This window comes from Heteronotia binoei, chromosome 10 (assembly GCF_032191835.1).
Source record: "Heteronotia binoei isolate CCM8104 ecotype False Entrance Well chromosome 10, APGP_CSIRO_Hbin_v1, whole genome shotgun sequence".
In the NCBI taxonomy this organism is placed as follows: Eukaryota; Metazoa; Chordata; class Lepidosauria; order Squamata; family Gekkonidae; genus Heteronotia; species Heteronotia binoei.
In genome coordinates this window covers 2,729,863-2,755,954 of record NC_083232.1, presented here as the reverse complement: position 1 = coordinate 2,755,954, position 26,092 = coordinate 2,729,863, and the positions used below count along the sequence as shown (strand labels likewise).

Sequence of the window (26,092 nt, the reverse complement as noted above, 5' to 3'; positions counted from 1 at the left end):
AATTAATACCTTGAAACAGAGCTTGGAGTAAAGACATTCTGAGTCCAGAACCCATGGGCCCAGGCCCAGAGCGGAGCACACAGAGCAAAACAACTCCAGAAGGCACGCTTGCACTTCTAATGTGAATCCCCCACATTAATCTGAAGTTCACGGGGCGGGGGGGAAACACGCAGGAAGGGCCCTGCACTGCTCTGGTCTACCCGCACTCTGAAACTTGCTGAGACTCAACTTCACAGTTGGCACGCTTGCTGGCTGTGTGATAATTCGCTAGTCCTCTCTGGGGTTTCCCCTCCGTACTCCTGGGGCATAATAAACATGCTAACAAAAGAATGAGTGATAAGTGACGGCTATGAACAAGTGACCCACAGGCAGTGGGGCTCCAAGCTGCTCCAAGCCAGGCCTCTCGCTCACTCCATCAGCTGCCTTTTCACCAGCCGCAGCCAATACCAGATGCAGAGGATGAGGAAAGAATTTCAGTAATGGACAAGTGAGGGATTGTGTGCCCACATATGGACGCTCCTGCGTAATTCCACCATACAATGAGGCTTAGAGCATCTCGTATGTCAAATGTATCCCAGAAACTCAAGAGCCTGGGCCGTCGTCACCACAAGCCGTGTTCCAGCACCTGATTTTCACATCTCAAGCCTTCACGGTTTGAGCCAAACACACAGTGGTGTGATGCCTTTACTTGGGTCTAAGGCAGGGGTGTCGGACTCATTTGTTACGAGGGCCGGATCTGACATAAATGAGACTTCATCGGGCCGGGCCGTGTGTGTCCTAAAATGTAATGCCAGGTAGCAGAGATATAAACTTTATAAAGGACACAAACATAATTAAAGATTTTAAAAAAAAACTTAAAATAAAATATGCTTAAAAGATTAGCACTCTTGAAGTATTTTGCTTGAACATATGAACATATGAAGCTGCCTTCCACTGAATCAGACCCCCCTCGGTCCATCAAAGTCAGTCTTGTCTACTCAGACTGGCAGCAGCTCTCTAGGGTCTCAAGCTGAGGTTTTTCACGCCTACTTGCCTGGACCCTTTTTAGTTGGAGATGCCGGGGATTGAACCTGGGACCTTCTGCTTACCAAGCAGATGCTCTACCACTGAGCCACCATCCCTTCCCAATTTATTTAATAGTCTCTGATGTGTAAATAAATAAATGTAAATTTATGCAAATAAATAAAAGGTTTTTGTTTAACTTGGCTGGCATTTTATGGGTCTAGCTAGCTAAACGGTTAGTAAATGAGTCTTGAGTAAATTTCAACAGCTTCTTTCACCATTCCTGTAGCACAGGGGTGTCAAACTCATTTGTTAGGAGGGCTGGATTGGACATAAATGAGACCTTGTCGGGCCAGGCTGGGCCATGGGCATACCTATTTAAGATTAGGTGGAAGAGATATAAACCTTTTAAAGGACACAGACAAACATGGTTAAAGATTTTGTTTGTTTGTTTTTAAAAAAACCTTAAAACATGCTTGTTTTAGCACTTGTTGGTCTTAAAGGTGCATTCTTTGTATTTCTCCCACGGGATCCAGGGAACTGGGCAAAGGAAGCTCTGGCTCTTTCCCTCCTTCCCCAGGGGACCAGGAGGTGGAGGAGCCTCAGCCAATGGAGAAAACCAAGGTTTTGCTCTGTAGCTCCTGTGCGATTGAGCAAGTCTTGCAAAAACAGCTGAGATGCAGAAGGAAGCAAGAGAGGAGGAGAAGGAAGCAGACAAGAGCCAGTTGCTCGGGGCCTGATTCGGCCCCCGGCCCGCATGTTTGACACCCCTCTCATATGGCAGGGGTGGCCAACAGCAGCTCTCCAGATGTTTTTTGCCTACAACTCCCATCAGCCCCAGCCAGCATGGCCAATGGCTGGGGCTGATGGGAGTTGTGGGGGGGGAAACATCTGGAGAGTTACCGTTGGCCACCCCTGCCATATGGCATTTTTACTTTACTTTTACTTTACTTTACAATTAATGTGCTCCGAAAAAAGGCCGCAAAGCAGGTTGGTCTGACGCAGCCCAACCAGCTTCCTTCGGGGCATGGAGCTTCACACACGGGCAAGATGTGGAACCAGCATCTCTGCCGCTGAAAGCCAACTCCCTTCTTCACTCTCCCTTAGGCTTTCCTGTCGCATCAGAGGACGTCCCATTTTCCCTTCAGGAATGAGGCGTTCAGCCACACACAAATTGTCATTGTAAAGCTCACAAAAGAAAGTTCACCAACAGCATTCCACGGGGCTTGCAAAACCTACACATTCTTTCCTAATTGCTGCATGCTCCAGATCTGGGGAGCAATGACATAACAGGAGATCAGGGCTCAATTTTAATTGCCGAATCTCTGGCAAGCTTTCAGGCTGGCAAGGCTGCAATCCAACCCAGTTATCTGCAAGTGAATTAACTAGATTTACATGATTTCGGAGCATTCTAGCAGGTCTTCTCTGCCCGGCCACCCCACCCTGGGCTATAATTGATAACAGCAATCAAATCAACCGACAGAGAAAAGCTTATTATTTGATCATTCACCTGGGGCTCACGGCACAGCTGCTGTGAGTTCATCTTGAGTTTGAAATTAGGTTGGAAGGGAAAGCAAGTTAAGACAGTCTTTATGAATGCTCTCAGCGCAGATATCAAAGCCGGCAAATCCGGTCATTCATCAATTACACCACTGCAAGCTACTAAGAGGGTCAGCCTAGGGCAAAACACATAATCCCACAGCCTGACACATAATCATGTTGTGCCTGTGGGTTTGTTGTGCCTAATTCAAGGGCTATAACCTACCGTTTACCCCAAAAGATTAGCAGAAATCCAATCTCACGTCCATCCACGCAGAGGCCAAGAACGATTCCGAGAAGTGACTTGTCTCATGCAAAGCTTTCTAAAAAGTCAAGGGCCTCTGGGAAAGTCCACCACGCTGCTTAAGAGTCCTTTCATTTCTGTTCACTTCTGCAGCCCTGCCAGATTGGGCCAAAGTCCATCAGTAAACTGGGTATTCCTGGGAAATTTACAAGCAGGGCATAAAAGAAATCGCTCTACTTGTACCTAGCATCTGGTGCTCAAAGGTAAACCATCCCTGAACACAGAAATTTCACTTATTAACGACTAACAGTGCTTTTTTCTGTAGAACAAGCCCAGCAGGAGAATATTTGCATATTAGGCCACACCTCTGGCCTGGGAGCACGTGGCTGCTGTGTGGTGGGTTGGGGCCCTGGCCGGCCCAGGCAAAACTCCGCTCCTGTAGCAGAAAAAAAGCCCTGCTAACTACATCTCTCAGGAAAAACAAACTCAGAAGAAGATGATGACGATATTAGATTTATATCCTGCCCTACACCCTGAATCTCAGAGCGGCTCACAATCTCCTTTGCCTTCCTCCCCCACAACAGACACCCTGTGAGTAGGGGGGGCTGAGAGAGCTCTCACAGAAGCTGCCCTTTCAAGGACAACTCTGCTATGGCTAACCCAAGGCCATTCCAGCAGGTGCAAGTGGAGGAGTGAGGAATCAAACCCGGTTCTCCCAGATAAGAGTCCATGCACTTCACCACTACACCAAACTGGCTCTCTATTAGAGCTATGGCTGACCTCAGGCCATTCCAGCAGCTGCAAGTGGAGGAGTGGGGAATCATACCTGGTTCTCCCAGATAAGAGTCCGCACACTTAACCACTACACCAAACTGGCTCTGTATTAGAGCTATGGCTAACCCAAGGCCATCCCAGGAGGTGCAAGTGGAGGAGTGGGGAATCAAACCCGGTTCTCCCAGATAAAAGTCCGCACACTTAACCACTACACCAAACTACACCTGCACCTATGAAGATATCCCCCAAAAGATACAAGCATACTCATGAAAAGCACGATGAATAAAGGCAGCATGCAGAACTGGCATTCTTCATATCATTTTGTGAACTCACCTTTGGGACTCTGTTTCCCCCTTCTGTAAATGAAGACTGTCATGAGGGAACATATGAACACATGAAGCTGCCTTATACTGAATCAGACCCTCAGTCCATCAAAGTCAGTATTGTCTACTCAGACTGGCAGTGGCTCTCCAGAGTCTCAAGCTAAGGTTTTTCACGCCTACTTACCTGGACGCTTTTGAGTTGGAGATGCCGGGGATTGAACCTGGGACCTTCTGCTTACCAAGCAGATGCTCTACCACTGAGCCACCATCCCTCTCTAAAGTCAGTTTTGTCTACTTAGACTGGCAGTGGCTCTCCAGGGTCTCAAGCTGAGGTTTTTCACGCCTACTTACCTGGACCCTTTTTAGTTGGAGATGCCGAGGACTGAACCTAGGACCTTCTACTTACCAAATAGATGCTCTACCACTGAGCCACCATCCCTCCCTTAAAGTTGCCTTCATTCCTTCTGAACATATGAAGCTGCCTTATACTGAATCAGACTCTCAGTCCATCAAAGTCAGTCTTGTCTACTCAGAATGGCAGCAGCTCTCCAGGGTCTCAAGCTGAGGTTTTTCACGCCTACTTGCCTGGACCCTTTTTAGTTGGGGATGCCGGGAATTGAACCTGGGACCTTCTGCTTACCAAGCAGATGCTCTACCACTGAGCCACCATCCCTCCCCTGAGTAGTAAGTAACTGAATAGTAAGTCACTCAATAGTCAGACTTGCAAATACCTCCAAAAAAGTCACCAAGTCCACCCTAAAGGGGAGGGGGAAATAATTCATTTTTGTGACAAGAAAAATTTGTGGCCTCCCTGGGAAAAAGGACAACTTTTGCAGATTTCCCCCCCCCCCCAATCTAGTTGCCGGGGGGGGAGGGGCAAGAATCATTTGCCATAAATTAACCAATCAGCAATTCAAAGGACTATAGGAAGACAATATTATCCTCTCATCTAAAAATTCAGTAATAGAGAAGTAATTGCATTTTTCAGCATAGAACCAACTCTGTTGACATCGTTAAATATAAGAGTTTCAAATAACCCATGCAAATTAATCCAACAGAGAATCTATCACTGCTTCAGCCTGTTTAGAATACCAGATCAGCAACTTAAACTCATCTGAAATAGAAGCTGGGTTGTTTTTTAGACTGAGGCAACTCTAAGCAAGCTTCACAACACAACAAGCACACCACACCCAGACAATACAGAAAAAAACCAACTTTGGAAGTACGAAATAATCATATGCAAAAAGTCTAGCTTATCCACCCACTAAGATAGCACTCTGAATGAATAATGCTTCTTATTAAAATGGCTGTTGCACAGGAAGGGGAATTAGACTGCAACGATATCATTACATCTTTTTCTAAACTGAATTTCTGGCAAGGATAGGAAGCAAATCAGCCAGCCGATGTGGTGCACTTCTAAAGAATCTCACTCTGAAACCGAAAGTCTCCCCAGACATGAAGTACTCCCTCACCTAGCAGAACCAAATTCTCAACCACGTGCAACGGACAAGTGAAGAGCAGCTGCCCTTAGAGGACCAGCCAGCCCAGCCTGCATGGCAACTCTCGTCTTTGGCTTCACAAGGCTTACTTTACATAACAGGACTGCGCAGCCACGGACTGGGTCTGAAATTCAAGGGCTGCCTGCAGCAATCGCATTGTAAAAGCAGACGATACTCACATGGCAAGCAAACAGCGGTCAAGTATTCTTCATTCTGTTTCCCAACAGAAGACTGACAAGGAGAAAAAAGCCAATAAGAGGCTCAGTCATGGTAGCAATTCCAAGCTATTTGTATGGCTATGCTGATCCTAATATTTTTCTGCAGATACTTTTCCCCAAAGAAAATCCACATTTCCATATCTAATTCTCAACAAGGCCCTGGATGTATCCCAGGTCTGCAGAAAAAATGTTAATTCTAAAATATACACACTCAGAGGGGGGTTAAAATACTCAAAACAACATCAACAGTGCCTGCATCTTTAAGAAAAGAATGCACTCTTGAAATAGCTACCATTTCAGAGGTTGCTAGGCAACTACAGCAAACAATATTGCCAGCCTTCCAGCCTTGTATCTTTCAGTAAAAGATACAATGAGGGGCAAGTCCTTTTCTGTGATGGTTCTCCCACTTCCATTGAAAGAAGACTCATTAGGGCCAAACTCAGCAGCAACCACCTGTCAACTGACTACTGCGTAACAATAGCCACAGCGCTACTCACTACCAGTGTTCCCTCCGAGTTCGTATGAGCTAGCTCACAGATTTTTAGCCTCTAGCGCACACATTTTTGTCTTAGCTCAGGAAGGATGACCCCAGAGCACAATAATTTATGCAGGAGCTCACAGCTTTAATGCCAGTAGCTCACAAAGTAGAGTTTTTGCTCACAAGACTCTGCAGCCTAGAGGGAACATTGCTCACTACCAGTCTGGCTGGCAGTGACTACCAGATGACTTGGTGCCCTACCACACCACCAGACACAGCAGCAGCCACCCCTCAACTTGGACCGCCTGGCCTTACAGTGGCTACCACACATCTCACCTGAATAAATCTGTTACCATGTGACTTTTGCAACTTGGCTGAAATTTTCCTAGAGAGAGGCTGCCAGGGCGAGGGAAAGAGGGAAAGCTAAGAGCCACTGTGACTCTGGGAAACCCCAGTCTAAATCCCTCACTCTATGAAAGCTTGACTGGGTGGCCTTTTGTCAGTCATCCGCTCTCAGCCTAGCCTACCTCTTAAGAGTTCTGAGCATGATAGAAGCAGCTTTGGGTCCTATTAAGGAGAGAAAGGAGGCATAGAAATGAAGTAAATCAATAAAGCTGAGGACTGTGGGCGGCAGCCACAAAGTAGATTGATTGGTGGGTGGGAAGGAGCAGAGAAAGAGAAGCAGATATAAGCTTCTATAAGCAGATATAAGCTGAGAGGCGGAAGAAAAAAAGAAAACAGTAAGGGGAAGGCAGTACACAGGGAAATTAGTCTCCCCCCCCCAAAAAAAAAAAAAAAAATCTTTGCAGGTTCCCTGCTTGGGCTCACAGGTCAAACTTATCTGAAAATGAACACTACATATAAGTTAAGATGAAAGCTACTCAAATGCCATTTAGGCTGGGAAAATCCCAGGAGCATGGTCACCCAGACACTTAAGAAATAACTGGAGACTAAAATTTGATCTTGTTAGCACAGGAAGCCTTTGAGGTTCTCACTCTAACTCCCCCATGGCAAAATTGCTTTCACCAACACACACACACACACACACACGCACACAGAGTCCCTAAACTTGTCAATGCATACCAAAGACCAAGAGCATGGTTGTGGCCTCATCTGAAATACCTGCAGTTGCCCAGAGAATACTCCGAGTATTCTCATCCAGCAATAACTAGACGAGAATGGATGAACACCAGAAGTTGCCTTCTACTGAACTGGTCCATTCAGGTCAGTACTGTCTATTCAGACTGGCAGCTTAAGTGTTGCCACGCTCATGCAGAACACCAGCGGTTGGCCACAAGTTTTGGCATCCAGAGCGTTAGACCAGGACCTGAGACAACCAGGTCTGAATCCCCACTTTGCCATGGATATTTCCTGGGTGGTCTTGGATCTCATGCCTCTGCCTAACCTTATGAATGGAAGCGAAAAGAACGATACAATAATCCACCACTTCGGGTCCTCATAAGGAAGAAAAGTGGGTGAAAAAATAGAAATGAAATAATCTTTTGGAGAAGAGAGTTGAAGTCGTCCGCAGTAATTTTTTCTTCTTTTGCAGAGGACCAAGAAAGAAAGAATGAATGAATGAATACCTCCCACTGCTGCAGAATTTGCTAAACATTCTGCTCTTTCCTGCCCACAAAGACATTTTGCTCTGTTAACATATTACTGAAAACAAAGGCAGTTAGTTTGCTTAAAAGGAGTGGCCTGCCTGTAAAAGAGGGAATCAAGTCCCTGAGACTGACAAACGCACGTCACACAGACTTCACATTTTCACTTCACTCATTTACACTTTGAGATAGGCACACCAGTCAATTGACCAGTCTTAGATTATCAGCTGACCCCTGAATACTTGAGTGGAATGTTTGCCCTATATTAGCTGAAGCTGGGAACGTCACAATGTGGGAGGCAACTTCTTAAAAATTTCTTTTTGGGGCCATCGGTTAGCAAGGGAGGAATGAGGGCCACCTGCCCCACAACCTTGTGGCGGGAGGGGGATGACCTAGCCACAAGGCAAAAGTTCTCTCGCCCACTTGCGGTGATTGTTGGCATCTCCCATCAGGAAAAACTGGCCTGCATGCCTACTTAGTAAGTTGATTTTTTCCCCACAATTTTCCAAAAAAGGAATTCACATAAATGCTTACAAACCAGCACGATTCATAGAAGGAAAAAAGTGTAAGAGAGTAATTCATTGGCTAACTGATTCACAATATTAGCTCTCTCCTCACAACTATCCCAACCAACTTGGCTAGATTAGCACGGAAGGGAGTTTCAAAAATTCTAAGACCATTCATATGTTATGAGTCACATGGGGCTATCTTTAACCACAGAGGTCTACCTACTTGTGGACCGTAAAGCCAGAACTGGCTCCCTTCTTTCTGATTTAAAGAACAGAACTCCTTTTTTAATAGTGCCCACATCATCAAAATTGATGCTCTTTAACTTTGAATCAGAACTTGCATATGTTACAGAGGCCTAGTTCTCCAACAGCAAATGAAACCGTCTGTCTATTCCACCCCATATCTAATCCACGCCATGTAAAACAGCAGGTAGTTACACCACGACTGAAAGCTTGGTCATACCAAAATAAGGCCCTTTAACAGAGATAGTGACCATTCCACATGGAACCGCATTCAAATTTGAGCCCCTACCTGTAGTACAAAGTGGTATCTGAAAAAGTGTGCATGCACACAAAAGCTTATATGCAGAATAAAACTTTGTTGGTCTTAAGGGTGCGACTGGCCTCATACTTAACATAAGAACAGAAGAGAAGCCATGTTGGATCAGGCCAATGGCCCCTCCAGTCCAACACTCTGTGTCACATAAGAGAAGCCCTGTTGGATCAGGCCAATGGCCCCTCCAGTCCAACACTCTGTGTCACATAAGAACATAAGAGAAGCCCTGCTGGATCAGGCCAATGGCCCTTCCAGTCCAACACTCTGTGTCACATAAGAACATAAGAGAAGCCCTGTTGGATCAGGCCAGTGGCCCCTCCAGTTCAACACTCTGTGTCACATAAGAACATAAGAGAAGCCCTGTTGGATCAGGCCAGTGGCCCCTCCAGTTCAACACTCTGTGTCACATAAGAACATGAGAGAAGCCCTGCTGGATCAGGCCAGTGGCCCCTCCAGTTCAACACTCTGTGTCACATAAGAACATAAGAGAAGCCCTGCTGGATCAGGCCAGTGGCCCCTCCAGTTCAACACTCTGTGTCACATAAGAACATAAGAGAAGCCCTGCTGGATCAGGCCAGTGGCCCCTCCAGTTCAACACTCTGTGTCACATAAGAACATAAGAGAAGCCCTGTTGGATCAGGCCAGTGGCCCCTCCAGTTTAACACTCTGTGTCACATAAGAACATAAGAGAAGCCCTGTTTGATCACGTCAATGGCCCCTCCAGTTCAACACTCTGTGTCACATAAGAACATAAGAGAAGCCCTGTTGGATCAGGCCAATGGCCCCTCCAGTTCAACACTCTGTGTCACATAAGAACATAAGAGAAGCCCTGTTGGATCAGGCCAGTGGCCCCTCCAGTTCAACACTCTGTGTCACATAAGAACATAAGAGAAGCCCTGTTGGATCAGGCCAATGGCCTCTCCAGTTCAACACTCTGTGTCACATAAGAACATAAGAGAAGCCATGTTGGATCAGGCCAATGGCCCCTCCAGTCCAACACTCTGTGTCACATAAGAACATAAGAGAAGCCATGTTGGATCAGGCCTATGGCCCATCCAGTCCAACACTCTGTGTCACACAGTGGCCAATATATATGTCTGTGTATATACATATATATATACACACACACACACACATATACATACATACATACATATACACACATATATACACATACAAACACACACACACACACACACACACACACATATATATATACACATACATACATACTGTGGCTAATAGCCACTGATGGACGTCTTCTCCATATTTTTATCCAATCCCCTCTAAAAGCTGGCTTCGCTCTCCTCATCTTCTGTTCATGAGAACAAAACAAAACAGTGGAGAGAAATCTCATTGCTTGCCTACTCCTGAATAGGTGAACACACATTTCCACTGTACAGATGAAAATGTGCTGTGATAACCTTATTCTTTTAAAAACCTATCTATGAAAACTGTCCTCTGGAATCCTTTTAATTGAGAAACAAGACTCCAAGTGGTTTTAGGGGAGCTCTAGGGCAAACTGGGTTTTTAAGAGTTTAATTATGGTTTTATTTTTAGTACGTTTTTCCTCTTTGGATGTTTGTCCTGTTTGCATAGACGAGCTTTTAAAATGGCTCTGAGCTGATTGTTACAGCTTTTGGCTAAGGCATTAAACTGAACACAGAGCTGTGGAGCAATTCCAGCCACACAATCCTTCACAAATTTCAGCTAACTTGAACAAAGTTAGTTCTCTCCGTGATTTTTCCCCCCCATCAGGTTGCAGCCAATCTACAGGGTTTTCAAGGCAAGGGACAAACATGGCCGCTTTCCATTGCCTGCCTCCACATTCCTTGGTGGACCGAGGCCGGCCCTGCTCATCTTCCAAGATCACTCTGGCCTGGCCATTCCAGGATGCTGAATAAGACAAGCAGTGCAAAGGCAATGATGTAGACTTACCATGGAAGAGGGAAGGCTCCCACACATTAGCGCAGGGATGTCGAACATGCAGTTCAGGGGCCGAATCAGGCCCCCGAGCAACTGGCTATCATCTGTTTCCTTCTCCCTCTCTCTTGCTTCCTTCTGCATAACAGCTTGCTTTGCCAGGCTTCCTCAATTGCACACGAGCTACAGAGCAAAACCTCTATTTTCTCCATTGGCTGAGGCTGTCACTTCCTGTTTGCGGCGGTGCGCGCTTTGCGCACGCACACACACATTCATTCCCCCCTCAAGGTGTCCCTGGCTGGCCTGCAGATATTATGGCCACCCTAACTCAGACTGGCAGCAGCTCTCCAGGGTCTCAAGCTGAGGTTTTTCACATCTACTTGCCTGGACCCTTTTTAGTTGGAGATGCCGGGGATTGAACCTGGGACCTTCTGCTTCCCAAGCAGATGCTCTACCACTGAGCCCGATCCGACATGACCCCTCAAGGTCATAAGAACATAAGAGAAGCCATGTTACATCAGGCCAATGACCCATCCAGTCCAACATTCTGTGTCACACAGCGGCCAAATATATATATATATATATATATATATATACACACACACACACACAGAGACACACACTGTGGCTAATAGCCACCGATAGACCTCTGCTCCATATTTTTATCTAAACCCCTCTTGAAGGTGGCTATGCTTGTAGCTGCCACCACCTCCTGTGGCAGTGAATTCCACATGTTAATTACCCTTTGGGTGAAGAAGTACTTCCTTTTATTCGTTTTAACCTGTCTGCTCAGCAATTTCATCGAATGCCCACAAGTTCTTGTATTGTGAGAAAGGGAGAAAAGTACTTCTTTCTCTACTTTCTCCATCCCATGCATTATCTTGTAAACCCTCTCTCATGTCACCCTGCAGTCGACGTTTCTCCAAGCTAAAAAGCCCTAAGCGTTTCAACCTTTCTTCATAGGGAAAGTGCTCCAGCCCTTTAATCATTCTAGTTGCCCTTTTCTGGACTTTCTCCAGTGTTATAATATCCTTTTTGAGGTGCGGCGACCAGAACTGCACACAGTACTCCAAATGAGACCGCACCATCGATTTATACAGGGGCATTATGATACTGGCTGATTTGTTTCATTTTTGATTTGTCTCATTTATGTCAGATCTGGCCCTCATAACAAATGAGTTTGACAGCCCTGCATTAGAGGACGGGGGTTCAGACAGGATACATGAGATGCTTGCAGACGATCGTGCAAAAACAGGTCCTGCATTAACGAATAGGCTTCTGCACAATAAAAAGGAAGTACGGCACAAGTCAGTGCATATGAACCAGCAATCCAGATGCGCACAGATCGTTAGAAGAGTTCCTTATGCTGGTGCTAGTTTCTTCCTTACCTCAGCATCATTGCTTTTGGTTCCTCCTAAGGCCTTTTTTAGCATGGCACAACTCCAAGTCAAAGTACCATGACTCTCCTCCTTCAGCAGAGCCCCCCCCCCCCCCCTTTGCCAAGGCAATTCCAGTCTTCTAATCGAATTTCAGGGTTCCACACAAGCATTTCCGTAAGAGGCGTCTCCTGGCGTTTCTTGAAGCCCTGCTTGCTCTCCATTGGCAGATAAGGGCATCCCCTTCAGAGCACAAGTCACAACCAAGGTGCTCCATCCGTTAAGCTAAATTAAAGTCCCCCCAAAAGTTTTAGACAGCATCTTTTTTCCTGTCATCCTGATAACTGAGTATAATCCTTATACCAGCTACTCAATCTCCAGGCTACCTTCTCCCCGTACCCTAATTCTCCTCATACAGAATGGAATATGTGGTGGTCGTCAGCCGTGTTCCCTCTAAGCTGAGTGAGTGTGAGCTGACTCACTGTTTTTTTAGCCTCCGGCTCACACATTTTTGTATTAGCTCAGGAAAAATGGCCCCAGAGCAAACTAATTGATGCAGCAGCTCACAACTTTAGCTCCAGTAGCTCACAACTTTACTACCAGTAGCTCACAACTTCGCCACCAACCCTATATGGTTTCAAGCCAAGAGACGTTCAGAGGCAGTTTGCCATCGGTTTTCTTCCACACAGTGATCCTGGGTTTCCTGTGGTGGTTTCTCATCCATGTACTAATCAGGGCCAACCCCGCTTTACTTGTGAAATCTGAGGGGACTACGCTAGCCTGGGTGATCTAGGACAGGGTAGAACAGGCATATATTCTAAATATATATATTTCCCCATCAGGTTGCAACCAATCTACAGGGTTTTCAAGGCAAGTGACACACATGGCTGCTTCCCCTACCCCCAAAACACACACACACACACACACAAGTAACCATTCCGGTAATAATGTATGGCTGTGAGAGCTGGACCATAAGGAAGGCTGAGCGCAGAAGAATTGATGCTTTGAGCTGTGGTGCTGGAGAAGAATCTTGAGAGTCCCCTTGGACTGCGAGAAGATCAAATCAGTCAGTCCGAAGGGAAATCAACCCCGACTGTTCCCTGGAAGGTCAGATGCTGAAGCTCAGATACTTTGGCCACCTAATGAGGAAGGGAGCACTCCCTGGAGAAGACTCTTGAGAGTCCCTTGGACTGCAAGAAGATCCAATCAGTCAGTCCTAAGGGAAATCAACCCAGACTGTTCCCTGGAAGGTCAGATGCTGAAGCTGAAGCTCAAAGACTTTGGCCACCCAAGGAGAAGGGAGCACTCCCTGGAGAAGACCCTGATGCTGAGAAAGACAGAAGATGATGGCGGCTACAAGCATAGCCAGCTTCAAGAGGGGATTGGATAAAAATATGGAGCAGAGGTCCATCAGTGGCTATAGTGTGTGTGTTTTGGCTGCTGTGTGATACAGAGTGTTGGACAGGATGGGCCATTGGCCTGGCTTCTCTTATGTTCTTATGAGATGGCTGGACAGCGTTACTGATATAACTAACACGAATTTGAGCAGACTTCGGAGGATGATGGAAGACAGGAGGGCCTGGCGTGACTTGGTCCATGGGGTGGTAAAGAGTCAGACTCAACTGTGCAACTGAACAAAAAAAAAAACCCTTCAGATTTCAGGTGGACAAGCCAGCAAAGATGACACCTCTCTCTCCCACCCTCTGTCTAATTATATCTCTCTTCCCAACAAAAATACAGGGCCTGTACAAAGAAATTCTAGAGGATCTAAAGAACAGTTAACAATACAAAAGTGAGAGTAACAAGTGAATCCAAATTATGGAGGTAATATCAATGATTAAGCTGCTGAAAAACCATGGAAGTATTCTTTTGACAACCAATCTGGATATCCAAATACTGACTGGCCATCACAGCCCATGAAGGAAGCTCACGCTCATCATAAGAACATAAGAGAAGCCATGTTGGGATCAGGCCAGTGGCCCATCCAGTCCAACACTCTGTGTCCCATAAGAACATAAGAGAAGCCCTGTTGGATCAGGCCAGTGGCCCACCCAGTCCAACACTCTGTGTCACATAAGAACATAAGAGAAGCCCTGTTGGATCAGGCCAATGGCCCATCCAGTCCAGCACTCTGCGTCACATAAGAACATAAGAGAAGCCATGTTGGATCAGGCCAATGGCCCATCCAGTCCAACACTCTGTGTCACATAAGAACATAAGAGAAGCCCTGTTGGATCAGGGCCAGTGGCCCATCCAGTCCAACACTCTGTGTCACACAGTGGCCAATATATGTGTGTGTATACACACACACACACACACACACACACATATATATATATATATATATACACACACACACACACTGTGGCTAATAGCCTCTGATGGACCTCTGCTCCATATTTTACAATCCCCTCTTGAAGCTGGCTATGCTTGTAGCCACCACCACCTCCTGTGGGAGTGAATTCCACATGTTAATCACCTTTTGGGTGAAGAAGTACTTCCTTCTATCCGTTTTAACCTGACTGCTCAGCAATTTCACTGAACGCCCACGAGTTCTTGTATTGTGAGAAAGGGGAGAAAAGGACTTCTTCCTCTACTTTCTCCATCCCATCATCTCAAATAGAGTATCTTCCTGGACTCAAAGTGCAATGATGAATTATTCATCCCTGGCTTTTGATTACGGCAATAAAAGCCAAGCTCAATGTACAGACATACCCTAAGAAGCCATTAGATCTGTTTTAATGCAAAAAGGAACTGTTCCAACGATACCTGATTAAATGTGCTTTGATAGCTTTACTCACGTCTAATTGGTGGTTTCACTGAAATCGTAAGATCTGGCAGACTTCTGTCAGGGTTTTAAATTTTTACTGGGCACTCAGGAGAGCTTTACATTGGGTCTTCTGTTTGCTGAGCTATTGCCCAGCTCCAAAATTTGGAACAGAGCTCAAAAGGAGAACAGATTCAGGCATGCAGCCGTGCTGGAATGAAGCAAAAGAACAAAGTTTGAAACCAGTGGCACCTTTAAGACCAACAAAGTTTAATTCTGGGTATAAGCTTTCATGCACAGGAACTTTGTTGGTCTTAAAGGTGCACAGGACTCAAAAACCTTGTTCAAAAGAATATGTGCATTAGCTTAACAATGAACTTCCCTCTCGTTCGGATGGGTGGTGTTACGCTAAGATACTTCTGTTTCTACATAACAAAGCAGTAAACAAGTGCACCTTTAAGACTAACTTTTATTCAGGATGTAAGCTTTCGTATGCTCCAAGCGGACTTCATCAGACATTTTTGTCTGATGAAGACTGCTTAGACCATACGAAAGCTTACATCCTGAACAAAACTTAGTTGGTCTTAAAGGTACCCCTTTGTCTACTGCTTTGTTCTATTGCTTCAGACCAACACGGCTGCCCGCTTGGATCTTTCTATTTCTACAGTTTTGCATCACGACCCATCTGCTTTCTACAGGAAAAGGGTAACCACCAAAACAACCACGGTATTTGGGGCCTCAAATTTAAGTACAGGCTTGGTCATCGAAATCAAGGCTGTCAGCAAGCTTCCCTGCGCCAGGAGAATTATCTAACCCATCTGCCTAGAACTAAAGACTGGAAGAACGTTAGCAGTCAAGAGTGCAGTGAGATCCTCATGGGCGAGCAAGGCTTTGATGCAGGAGCCCATAAAACCATCAGGGGCTGAAAACAGCCACAGCTGAAGCTCCACCCACCTTGAAGCACAATTTCCTGGAATGCAGGCAGTGAGTCATAAGGAACCCCTCACTAGGAGGCACTACGGCCGACATCTCAAGGACTCCGAGCGGATAGCTATCGCTTTAAAAACCACACAAAATCCCAAATTAAAGCAAGGCACCTTAAGAACATAAGAGAAGCCCTGTTGGATCAGGCCAGTGGCCCCTCCAGTCCAACACTCTGTGTCACATAAGAACATAAGAGAAGCCCTGTTGGATCAGGCCAATGGCCCATCCAGTTCAACACTCTGTGTCACATAAGAAACATAAGAGAAGCCCTGTTGGATCAGGCTAATGGCCCATCCAGTCCAACACTCTGTGTCACATAAGAACATAAGAGAAGCCCTGTTGGATCAGGCCAATGGCCCATCCAGTCCAGCACTCTGTGTCACATAAGAACATAAGAGAAGCCCTGTTGGATCAGGCCAACGGCCCATCCAGTCCAACACTCTGTGTCACACAGTGGCAAAAAAAATTATATATACACACACACTGTGGCTAATAGCCACTGATGGACCTCTGCTCCATATTTTTATCTAAACCCATCTTGAAGGTGGCTACACTTGTGGCCGCCACCACCTCCTGTGGCAGTGAATTCCACATTTTAATCACCCTTTGGGTGAAGAAGTACTTCCTTTTATCCGTTTTAACCTGTCTGCTCAGCAATTTCATCGAATGCCCACGAGTTCTTGTATTGTGAGAAAGGGAGAAAAGGACTTCTTTCTCTACTTTCTCCATCCCATGCATTACCTTGAATGCAACAGACCAAGGAGAGGGAGCCCCTGAGCATTTCAGATATAATTTTATTTAAAAAAAGAAATCCTAACACATTAGTAACTGAAATGTCAATCTATATATAAACAAAATCAAGCTACTGCTGGACATTGCAGTAATATCTGCACCGTCATCCTTGCCCAAGACCAGTTCCAATATTAGTAGCAGTGCATGGCCTAGAACGGCTGACCTCAGACATCTATTTTTCCCCCTTTCTTCTTTCCACTGTGTTTTGCCAAACTGCTCTTCATTTGCTCTGCCTTCCCTGTTGCTCGCTTTGCCCTAACGGCACCAAAATGCAGCTGCTTAGGAGATTCTGCGCCTCCCAATGCTGGTACCCAGGTGCAAAAACACAAACACTTCGCAATACAGATGAAGGGTGAATCATAAACCCACGCTCTCTTCCACCTCAGCTCATGTTGAAACGCTCTGATTGCGTTCACCTACTGAAGCGGTGATTCAGCAGGCTACGCCATGAAAAAGGAACAGGCTGGGACTGCAAAGCAAAGAGCCTTGAGCTCCAACAGAAAGTGAAACTGTAGCCCAAGAACTGTTTGCCCCGCCCGGCAGGATACGTAATTATCAGTCGAACGCACACTGTATTTGGCCTGCAAAAATTACAGCTGAAACCTAGAAAGGACGTGAAACCAGCCAGGTCACCTTTTAATGTTCTGAACACTCCACGCGCCTAATAAAATTTTCAATGCAACTCAAATGACCTTTACATTACTAATTCTACGGGTTTTAAATGGTTTTAAGATGCATTTATTTTAAATATTTATATCCCAACTTTCTATAACACCCACGGCGACTCACAAGATTTAAACACACACAACTGAAATGCAAAAAAAAAAATGCATAAGAGTTAAGGGAAAGGAAAAAGAAAGGTCCCCTGCGCAAGCACCAGTCGTTTCTGACTCTGGGGTGATGTTGCTTTCACAATGTTTTCATGGCAGACTTTTTACGGGGTGGTTTGCCATTGCCTTCCCCAGTCATCTACGCTTTCCCCCCAGCAAGCTGGGGACTCATTTTACCGACCTCGGAAGGATGGAGGGCTGAGTCAACTTTGGGCCGGCTACCTGAAAACCCAGCTTCCACCGGGGATCGAACTCAGGTCATGAGCAGAGCTTAGGACTACAGTAGTGCAGCTTTAACACTCTGCGCCACAGGGCTCTTAAAAGGAAAGGTCCCCTGTGCAAGCACCAGTCGTTTCCGACTCTGGGGTGACTTTGCTTTCACAATGTTTTCACGGCAGACTTTTTACGGGGTGGTTTGCCATTGCCTTCCCCAGTCATCTACGCTTCCCCCCCCCCCCCAGCAAGCTGGGGACTCATTTTACTGACCTCGGAAGGATGGAGGGCTGAGTCAACTTTGGGCCGGCTACCTGAAAACCCAGCTTCCACCGGGGATCGAACTCAGGTCATGAGCAGAGCTTAGGACTGCAGTAATGCAGCTTTAACACTCTGCGCCACAGGGCTCTTAAAAGGAAAGGTCCCCTGTGCAAGCACCAGTCGTTTCCGACTCTGGGGTGACTTTGCTTTCACAATGTTTTCACGGCAGACTTTTTACGGGGTGGTTTGCCATTGCCTTCCCCAGTCATCTACGCTTTCCCCCCAGCAAGCTGGGGACTCATTTTACTGACCTCAGAAGGATGGAGGGCTGAGTTAACCTGGCGCCAGACCGCAGTACTGCAGCTCTGAGCCATATATACCACCACCAGCTGCCAATTAGAGACATTCATTAGGTACTGCATACGTTTGAGATGTTTTAATGATTTTATTGTAACGATTTAATTACATGTTGCTTTAACTGCGGTTACCCGCCCTGAGCCCGTCAGGGGAGAGCAGGATATAAATATAATAAAATAAATAAATTTCCCCAAAAGTGCACTGAAATAATTCCCCTTTGCACCTTTTATGGAAGAGAAGCAGTGCTGGAACTCCCTGTACCTGCTCCAAGGGTGGACACAGCCAATGAAAACGAACATTGGCTCTAAAACAGCACACCTTCCAAATACAGAGGCCTGCCAAACATGAGATGCCCAATGATGTTATCTGGCACAGAATCATACAGGGAAAGGCAGCCCACTGGGTAAATGTATCCCAGGTCACGAAGGGCTTTGAAGGTGCTTTGAACTGTGTCCAGAAACAAGCAGGTAGCCAATGAAGCTGCCAGAACACGAGTGTTACACAATCACACCAGTGTAAACCAATCAATAATCCAGCAGCAACATTCTGTACCTACTAAAGTTTCGGAACAGTTATCAAGAGCAACCCCAGGAGTAATATATTACAGTAGCCTAGCCTTAAAGCAACAGAGCACAATCTAGGTAGGTGGCCAGTTGGTGCAGTTGAGAGAGATAAAAAGGAAGTGCTTCCCCAACTTGGTTTTTTCAAGACTCTTTTGATGTTGTTTAATTGTTAGCAGCCTTGGTGATCCTAATGGGGCAGAAAGGCTCCATGCATTTCCTAGACAAAAGAGAAATATGCATCTATTTACTACATTTAAAATATTTATGTCCTGCTTTGCTTCCACTCAATGGAACACAAAACAACTTCCATCATTACACCGTCTGAAGATTTCATTGCCCAAAACAACAAGGCAAAGAAACCAATGCAACTGTGAAAAAAACGAGCCACTTGGACACTCTCAGGAGCACAGCGTTCTTTCAGAACAAGGCACATGGGAGATGCCGCTGAAATACAAAACAGCACCAATCCTCATCTGTTTAGAGACAATAATCAGATTTCCAGCATGGTTTAAATCAGGGGTGACGAACTCATTTGCTATGAGGGCCAGTTCTTGACCTTGTCGGGCCGAGCCATGTGAGTCATAAAATGTAATGCCAGGTCAGGGAGATATAAACTTCATAAAGGACACAGACAAACACTCAGCCTAATCCACCTCACTGGCTTGCTGAGCCTCAACCAACAGAAGGGAGAGAGGTTCGGCTCACTAGGTTTGCTATGCAATTAAGACACCCTGGCAAAGCTACCTCTCCTTCCCCCACCTTGCTCTGTAACTCCTGTGCGATTGAGCAAGCCTGAAAAAGCAAGCAGTGATGCAGAAGGAAGCAAGGGAGGGAAAAGGGAGCAGATGACAGTGAGTTCCTCACAGGCCCGATAGGAGCCCTCTGGGGGCATGATTCAGCCCCCAGGCCACATGTTTGACACCCCTGGTTCAAATAATTCTGCCTTTGAGCCACTGCCAAGGACGACACAGAAGCAACAATGCACCTCTCGGCCCAACAAGCTTAATTAAGGTGGTTTCAAAGGGAATGCACCCACCTGCTTGGATTTCAGCAGACCTTGGGCCTCTTGCTCACCAGATGCAGTGCTGCTAATTAAGCTCAAAAAAACTAGAAAGCTGCCTCCTCCCCACCCTGATCTTTATGAGGTTAGGTTAACGAGCGTCCTTTTAATAACTCAAGCGGCAATGAGGCACTGCCCAGAGGAAGGTGAGGGGGGGGGGGACAAAGAGAAAAGCTAAACTGGCAAAGAAGAAGAAGATATTGGATTTATATCCCACCCTCCACTCCGAAGAGTCTCAGAGGGTCTCACAATCTCCTTTACCTTCCTCCCCCACAACAAACACCCTGTGAGGTGGGTGGGGCTGGAGAGGGCTCTCACAGCAGCTGCCCTTTCAAGGACAACCTCTGCCAGAGCTATGGCTGACCCAAGGCCATTCCAGCAGGTGCAAGTGGAGGAGTGGGGAATCAAACCCGGTTCTCCCAGAAAAGAGTCCAGGCACTTAACCACTACACCCAACTGGCTCTCTATTAGAGCTATGGCTGACCCAAGGCCATGCCAGCAGGTGCAAGTGGAGGAGTGGGGAATCAAACCCGGTTCTCCCAGGTAAGAGTCCGCACACTTAACCACTACACCAAAACTGGCTCTACACCAAACTGGCTCTCCACTGCAAAGCTACTGCATGGATCCAAATAATTGCAAGAATCAATAAATCAACAGGCAAATTGGCTCTGGATCCTACAAGTCAAAGACATAAACAACATCGGACAGTCTAACAAGAAATACAAAGACAAGACCTCAAGAGAGTAGCATGCCAAAATGCAAGGAACAAGAAATAAACAGGACATTCACAAGCGATAATGGGCAAGGCGAGAACCGGACAATCGCTGTAAAGCCCTTTATGCCAGCAGCAAAAGACTTGGCGACTGCTCAGTAGCAAGGAGGACACAAAGGGCCCGTATGCACAAGCACACACGCAGCAGCAAAAGGACAACAGCAGCAGCAGGTGCCTTCAAGACATCGTTCGAGCCACACGTACATAGCCTTTGTGGGCATGCATACATAGCCAGAGCCATGCATATATGTGTATGGTTAAGAGAAATTCATCAAGAGCCCAGCTCAGAGGTGTGGAAATCACAGCCAAAAGGGCACCATCCAGCCACGGGAGCATTCTGGCTGGCCCACAAGCTGCTTCACAATTTTTCAGAAGGCCTCTGGAACATGATGATGGATGATAGGAGGAGGTGGAGGAAGAATTGCAGATTTATACCACACCCTTCTCTCTGAGTCAGAGACTCAGAGCGGCTTACAATCTCCCATATCTTCTCCCTCCACAACAGACACCCTGTGAGCTGGATGGGGCTGAGAGGGTCTCACAACAGCTGCCCTTTCAAGGACATCCTCTCCCCCAGAGCTATGGCTGACCCAAGGCCATTCCAGCAGGTGCAAGTGGAGGAGTGGGGAATCAAACCCAGTTCTCCCAGATAAGAGTCCGCACACTTAACCACTACACCAAACTGGCTCTCCAGGTTGACTCAGCCTTCCATCCTTCCGAGGTCGGTAAAATGAGTACCCAGCTTGCTGGGAGGAAAGTGTAGAGGACTGGGGAAGGCAATGGCAAACCGCGCACTTAACCACTACACCAAACTTAACCACTACACCAAACTGGAAGAGGAGGAGGCGGATTCTTCAAGGGCAGCAGAGCGGGAGAAGAAGCCACATCTGGGCCGCTGCCATCCCACATCTGGGATGGAAAGAGAGCTTACTCTGGTTGAGTTCAAACTACTTCTAAAAACTGACACATACTCACACAACATAACACACAATGACACCACAGATCAATGATGAGGAAGCTGGAGCCAACTCAAGGGATCTAGCAGCGTTGACCACTCACCTCCTTTATGTTAGCAGGGAATAACTTTCAAGAAGACTGAAGAAAAAGACAACTGTAGGATTTATACCCTGCCCTTCTCTCTGAATCAGAGTCTCAGAGTGGCTCACAATCTCCTTTATCTTCTTCCCCCACAACAGACACCCTGTGAGGTGGGTGGGGCTGAGAGAGCTCTCCCAGAAGATGCCTTTTCAAGGACAACTCCTGCAAGAGCTATGGCTGACCCAAGGTCATTCCAGCAGCTGCAAGTGGAGGAATCAAATCCAGTTCTCCCAAATAAGAGTTTGTGTACTTAACCACTACACCAAACTGGCTTCTCAAGGTGTAATCATGGAACTGGCTGAATAATAGATATGCATGTTACAATAACTGTGTGCCATCAAATTATAACTGACTCATGGAAACTCCATGACCATGGGGGGGGGGGGGGGTGTTCCAGGATAAAAGATGAGAAGGGCTGGGATGCTGTTGCCTTCCTTGCATAGAAGCCCTGGACTTCCTTGGTGTTCTCCCATCCAAGTACTAGCCAACCCTATATTTAAGAGATAGTTTGGTGTAGTGGTTAAGTGTGTGGACTCTTGTCTGGGAGAACCGGGTTTGATTCCCCACTTCTCCACTTGCACCTGCTGGCATGGCCTTGGGTCAGCCATAGCTCTAATAGAGAGCCAGTTTGGTGTAGTGGTTAAGTGTGCGGACTCTTGTCTGGGAGAACCAGGTTTGATTCCCCACTCCTCCACTTGCACCTGCTGGAATGGCCTTGGGTCAGCCATAGCTCTGGCAGAGGTTGTCCTTGAAAGGGCAGCTGCTGTGAGAGCCCTCTCCAGCCCCACCCACCTCACAGAGTGTCTGTTGTGGGGGAGGAAGGTAAAGGAGATTGTGAGCCACTCTGAGATTCTTCGGAGTGGAGGGCAGGATATAAATCCAATATCTTCATCTTCTTAAATGGACAGCCATATTGGTCTGAAGCAACAGAACAAAGTTTGAGTCCAGTGGAATCCTTTAGGACCAATGAATTTTATTCTTTCATTATATGTACGTCCTTTCCATTATCATAAGAGGCCAAACATACTAAGCAGGGTTGAAAGTCTGAGTCCAGTGGCCCCTTTAAGACCAACACAGTTTCATCCTGGGTAGAAGTTTCCGTGTGCATGCCATCTGCGTTGGTCTTAAAGGCGCCACTGGACCCAGGCTTTGTTCTGTAGCTTAGCTTCCAACCTCTGACAATATCAGTCCAACCAGGGCTATTCAGGCTGCTATACCACCCCTAAATTATTAAAGCAGCAGTTACACCCTGATTTAATAATCTGCCAGATATTTCAATCTGCAGATTGTCCTCTGACAGCTGTCCACTCTGTTCTGCTTCGCGCAAGCCTTTCCAGGTCAGCATCTGTCTCCGCGCCTTTCTCCTCCTGTGTTTAATTGGTGGGCCTTTCTTCATTCTTCTTCCTTCCCGTGTCCCTTCTGTTATACGTTGGACTAGTCTCTGTGCTTCAAAGGCCACGCCCCCATCACGGTACTCTCCTCTTCTTCACCCCCGACGTCCCATCTTGGCACCTCTTCAATGTTTCCTGATTCACTTTTTTTCTTCTCCTCCAGCACCAGGTTTCGCAAACCATTCGCTCCAGAATGTTTTCAGATTCCAACAACCAGGAGCCACACAGCAGTGAAATGACCAGAAGGGCTTGTTAGCATGCACAGAATGTCCCTTTCTATGTTTTACAAATTTATTAATAACATATGGTTACAATATTTAATTATCTCTTTTCTATCGTTAACCCATATGATATTTCAACCCCCCTCCCTCCATTACTAGACTTCCCCGAAGTTATATATTTAAATTCAATTTTAAAGGTACCCCTAACCAACCAAAGTTCACTACTTTTTTTTCTTCTCATTCATGCTAAAAAATTGTCCAGTGTCTTTTTACGTTCCACTCTTTCTCTATTTATCCTTTAAATTCCTTCCACTCCTTTTTAAATACATCTAAATCATAATTTCTTAAGGTTTTAGTTAATTTGTCCATCTCACTCCACGATAAAACTTTCACAACCCAGTCCCATTTCTCTGGTATTTTTTCTTGTTTCCACAGCTGCGCATGCAATGTCCTAGCAGCTGAGAGCAAGTACCAAATTACAGTCCTGTCTTCCTTTGGAAATTTTTCTAATTGTAATCCAAGCAAAAAAGTCTCTGCAGTTTTCTTAAAGTCGTAGCCCAGAATTTTGGAGATTTCTTGTTGTATCATCCGCCAAAATTCTTTCGCTTTGTCACAAGTCCACCACATATGTCCCTTTCTAGACAAGCATCAGTCATCGCACTTCCCGTTTCATAAAATCACTACAGATCACTAACATCCAGCAATTACACAACAAGATATAGATCAGGGGTGGACAAGCTTGCTTAACGTAAGAGCCTCATAGAATAAACGTCAGATGTTTGAGAGCCGCAAGACATGAACGTCACATGTAGGTAGGTAAGCCGGCAGGCAAACTGATTGGGGAGAGAGGGAGAGGCAGCAAGAAAGCAACTTTAACTTTAAATGTATTCTCCCTCTCTGCTAGCTGACTTGGAGAAGTGATTTAAAGAGAAGACTGCCTTCTCCAAGCTGGCTGATGGGGAAGTGAGGGCTTTGAGAGCCACGCAGTATGTGGAAAGAGCCACATGTAGCTCCCGAAACACACGTCAAACAGGGGACAGCCAAGATTTCAGAAATCAACACTGTAGCTCTGTGCAGACTTCAGTTGGCCTACACTGGAGTAACCCCATTTAGGACTGCACTATAAATCCCATAAAGAAGTGAAAAGAGTACCAGTTAATGGAATGATATAAATGTTGCAACTATAACACTTTCTCCATGAAATGACAATTCTGAACTAGCAAACATTTTTAACATCCATTATCCACCGTAAGACCTTGGGACAGAGCAGCTTAAACAACAAATGGCCAGGCTTGTGCTACATTCCCCGACTGGACACAGATGTGCTTCTCATGCCCCAGTGTCAAAAGCAGCTCACAAATTTTAAACAGTTTTCATACTTATTTAGGGAACTGAGGTGGCTGTCACTCTAGTACCTCGCTTTAAGCTGCTCCCCTTCGCATTTTCAGAAGTCAACTCATTTGCAAGCCAACACAAATTAATTTTCTTTTCAGAGCCTTCCCTTGCATGAAGGATTATTTCAATCAGAGCCAAATAAGAACATTTAAGCACTCAGAATTCTAAAAGCAAGAGGGTCACAAATGCACTCAACCAACACAGGATGGAGGGTAAAGAATCAGAGACTTAACTTTAGCCAAGTCAGGAGCGTTAATCTGAAGACCCCCCCCCCCAAATGCTCCAGTACCTTAAAGAACTATCAAGAGTCCCCAAAACTCCTGGGCATTCTGCCTTTCAGACAGACACACACAATTACTCTTTGGGGTTTTTAATTTCCAAAGACCCACCAACAAAAAGTGAATGTGGCCATGACAAAGCAGACAGGCAGGCATGGTATGCGCTTGAAGGGGAGGGGCAGGGTGAGTCTGTGCGGCAGAAGCCCTCCCTCCCCAAGACCAGCAGGGCCCTGTGTCTAAACTTACCCAAGGCAGCGTAGCGCTCATACCACACGCATTTAATACTTAAAATATGACAACTGCTCCTTCTAAATCTGTGCGCCCAGCTTGAAGCTAGGCCTGGTTTATATAAATAGCTTGCCGTTCAGATCTCCAGCGCCGATGAGTGGGCAGTTACCATACAGGCCAGCCGGGCTTCTGCCGCTACTGCCGTATCCCTGCAGCTCACCACACCCATCCCTTCAAGCAGCGGTTCCATGAGCGCTCGCCCTGGCCGTATGACTGGATTACAGCGCAAAATATCCTCTGATGCAATGCTAGAACCATCCCTGTAAAAGCTGGGAGGGAGAAGAGCCAGCCGCAGCTGCAAGGAAAGGAAGGAACCACGTAACCAGAAACAAAAAAGCCAGACGTCTCTAACCCAAAGCCACAATGTGTGCCCAAACTCACATCTCCGCAAGCTTGCTACTTCTGGGAGCCTTTCCCAGCCGATACGCAGATCAGAGCTTCAACAAAGACGCCTCTCCAGAAGTCCCCACTTCCTCCCGGGATGACATAGCTACAGCAGCGTCTCAAGGCAGATGACCATCCTAATTCAGACAGGATGTTCCTCCACAGGCCCTTTCTGCAAACTTCCTGTCATTTCTATTAACACCTATCATAATTACAGCTCATCCCTCCCTTCCACCACCCAAAGAGCGATAATTAGAAACCTGATCTGCACACACCCCCAGCTGGCATTCTGGTTTGTTGTGTTTTGCAAACTGCCTCCACCACCCTGCAAAAGTTTACAACACACACACACACACAAAGTAGTTAAGATGGTTTACCAACAAACACACATTC

General features: G+C 46.3%; 1 protein-coding gene across 1 annotated transcript in view; it reads right to left on the bottom strand.

Annotated features, from left to right (window-relative positions):
- The window catches only part of MAP4 (microtubule associated protein 4), a 359,198-nt gene extending 333,783 nt beyond the window's left edge, over positions 1-25,415 (bottom strand). Inside the window, exon 1 of the mRNA XM_060247898.1 lies at positions 25,274-25,415. The gene's annotated coding sequence lies outside the window, so the exon portion shown is untranslated. The remainder of the gene's footprint in view (positions 1-25,273) is intronic.
- Positions 25,416-26,092: the final 677 nt, after the last annotated feature.